Below are 3410 nucleotides of genomic sequence, written 5' to 3' on the forward strand. Positions count from 1 at the left end.
AAACAACTTTGAGCTTAAGCCTCAATTAGTTTCTCTAATGCAACAGAATTGCAAGTTTCATGGACTTCCATTGGAAGATCCTCATCAGTTTTTAGCTGAATTCTTGCAAATCTGTGACACTATCAAGACCAATAGGGTAGACCCTGAGGTCTACAGACTTATGCTATTCCCTTTTGCTGTAAGAGACAGAGCTAGGACATGGTTGGATTCACAACCTAAAGAAAGCCTGGACTCATGGGAAAAGCTAGTCAATGACTTCTTGGCAAAGTTCTTTCCACCTCAAAAATTGAGTAAGCTTAGAGTGGAAGTCCAAACCTTCAGACAGAAGGATGGAGAATCCCTCTATGAAGCTTGGGAAAGATACAAACAATTGATCAGAAAATGTCCTTCTGACATGCTTTCTGAATGGAGCATCATAGGTATTTTCTATGATGGTCTCTCTGAACTATCCAAGATGTCTTTGGATAGCTCTGCTGGAGGATCTCTTCATTTGAAGAAGACGCCTACAGAAGCTCAAGAGCTGATTGAAAATGGTTGCAAATAACTAATTCATGTACACTTCTGAAAGGAATCCTGTGAACAATGGGACTAATCAGAAGAAAGGAATTCTTGAGATTGATGCTCTGAATGCCACATTGGCTCAGAACAAGATATTGACTCAACAAGTCAATTTGATTTCTCAAAGTCTTTCTGGAATGCAAAATGCACCAAGCAGTACTAAGGATGCTTCATCTGAAGAAGAAGCATATGATCCTGAGAACCCTTCAATGGAAGAGGTGAACTACCTAGGAGAACCCTATGGAAACACCTATAATTCTTCATGGAGAAATCATCCAAATTTCTCATGGAAGAATCAAGAAAGACCTCAACAAGGTTTTAACAACAATAATGGTGGAAGAAATAGGTTTAGCAATGGCAAGCCTTTTCCATCATCTTCTCAGCAACAGACAGAGAATTCTAAGCAGAACCCCTCTGACTTAGCAACTATGGTCTCTGATCTAATCAAAACCACTCAAAGTTTCATGAATGAAACAAGGTCCTCCATTAGGAATTTGGAGGCACAAGTGGGACAGCTGAGCAAGAAAATTACTGAACTCCCTCCTAGTACTCTCCCAAGCAACACAGAAGAAAATCCAAAAGGAGAGTGCAAGGCCATCAACATGGCCGAATTTGGAGAGGAAGGAGAGGAAGTGAACGCCACTGAGGAAGACCTCAGTGGGCGTGCACTGACCTCCATGGAGTTCCCCAATGAGGAACCATAGGAATCTGAAGCTCAAAATGAGACCATAGAGATTCCATTGGACTTACTTCTGCCATTCATGAGCTCTGATGAGTATTCTTCCTCTGAAGAGGATGAGTATGTCACTGAAGAGCAAGTTGTTAAATACCTTGGAGCAATCATGAAGCTAAATGACAAGTTATTTGGAAATGAGACTTGGGAGAATGAACCTCCTTTGCTCACCAAAGAACTGGATGACTTGTCTAGGCAGAAATTACCTCAAAAGAGACAAGATCCTGGGAAGTTTTCAATACCTTGTACCATAGGCACCATGACCTTCAAGAAGGCTCTGTGTGACTTAGGGTCAAGTGTAAACCTCATGCCTCTCTCTGTAATGGAGAAGCTAGGGATCTTTGAGGTGCAAGCTGCAAGAATCTCATTAGAGATGGCAGACAACTCAAGAAAACAAGCTCATGGACTTGTAGAGGATGTTTTGGTGAAGATTGAAGACCATTACATCCCTGCTGATTCCATAGTCCTAGAGACTGGGAAGTGCATGGATGAAACCATCATCCTTGGCAGACCCTTCCTAGCCACAGCAAAGGCTGTGATTGATGTTGATAGAGGCGAACTGATCATTCAAGTGAATGAAGAATCCTTTGTGTTTAAGGCTCAAGGATATCCCTCTGTCACCATGGAGAGGAAGCATGAAGAGCTTCTCTCAAATCAGAGTCAAACAGAGCCCCCACAGTCAAACTCTAAGTTTGGTGTTGGGAGGCCATAACCAAACTCTAAGTTTGGTGTTGAACCCCTACATTCAAACTCTAAGTTTGGTGTTGGGAGGTTCCAACATTGCTCTGAGAAAATGTGAGGCTCCATGAGAGTCCTCTGTCAAGCTGCTGACATTAAAGAAGCGCTTGTTGGGAGGCAACCCAATGTTATATGTTATCAATTTTTCTTTGTTATTTTATGTTTTTTGTAGGTTGATGATCATAAGAAGACACAAAATCAATTGAAAAAGCAAAAACAGAATGAAAAACAGGAAGAAAAACAGCACACCCTGGAGGAAGAACCCACTGGCGTTTAAACGCCAGTGAGGCTAGCAGTTGGGCGTTTAACGCCCAGTCTGGCACCATTCTGGGCGTTTAACGCTAGAAAGGGGCACCAGACTGGCGTTAAACGCCAGAAAAGGGCAAGAACCTGGCGTTAAACGCCAGGAATGGGCACCAGCCCGGCGTTTAACGCCAGAATTGGCTCAAAACGTGATTTTGCATGCCATTTGGTGCAGGGATGACTTTTCCTTGACACCACAGGATCTGTGGACCCCATAGGATCCCCACCAACCCCCACCACCCTCTCTCTTCTTCACCTATTCACCAATCACCTCCATACCTCTTCCCCAAAAACCCTTCACCTATCAAATCCCTTCTTTCTCTTCACCACTCACATCCATCCTTCATAAAACCCCACCCACCTCACCATTCAAATTCAAACCACTTTCCCTCCCAAACCCACCCTCACTTGACCGAACCTTCCCCTTCCCCCTCCCCTATATATACCCTTCCTCACCCCTTCATTTTCACACAACCTAAACACCACTCCTCCCCCTCTTTGGCCGAACACAAAGCCATTCCCTTCTTCCTCATTTCTTCTTCTTCTACTCTCTTCTTTCTTCTTTTGCTCGAGGACGAGCAAACCTTTTAAGTTTGGTGTGGTAAAAGCGTTGCTTTTTCGTTTTTCCATAACCATTTATGGCATCCAAGGCCGGAGAAACCTCTAGAAAGAGGAAAGGGAAGGCAAAAGTTTCTACCTCCGAGTCATGGGAGATGGAGAGATTCATCTCAAGGGTGCATCAAGACCACTTCTATGAAGTTGTGGCCTTGAAGAAGGTGATCCCCGAGGTCCCTTTTTCACTCAAAAAGGGTGAATATTCGGAGATCCGACATGAGATCCGAAGAAGAGGTTGGGAAGTTCTTACCAACCCCATTCAACAAGTCGGAATCTTAATGGTTCAAGAGTTCTATGCCAATGCATGGATCACCAAGAACCATGATCAAGGTATGAACCCGAATCCAAAGAATTATCTTACTATGGTTCGGGGGAAATACTTGGATTTTAGTCCGGAAAATGTAAGGTTGGCATTCAACTTGCCCATGATGCAAGGAGATGAACATCCTTACACTAGAAGGGT

The 3410-nt window shown here is 43.6% G+C and overlaps 1 non-coding gene across 1 annotated transcript; it reads right to left on the reverse strand.

The window, feature by feature from the left end:
- Positions 1-292: 292 nt before the first annotated feature.
- On the reverse strand, positions 293-400 carry LOC130956175 (small nucleolar RNA R71). Its single transcript, XR_009077027.1, has one exon. It is a non-coding gene; the product is annotated as a small nucleolar RNA R71 (small nucleolar RNA).
- Between the last annotated feature and the right edge of the window lie 3010 nt (positions 401-3410).

Source organism: Arachis stenosperma, chromosome 1, assembly GCF_014773155.1.
Source record: "Arachis stenosperma cultivar V10309 chromosome 1, arast.V10309.gnm1.PFL2, whole genome shotgun sequence".
Lineage (NCBI taxonomy): Eukaryota > Viridiplantae > Streptophyta > Magnoliopsida > Fabales > Fabaceae > Arachis > Arachis stenosperma.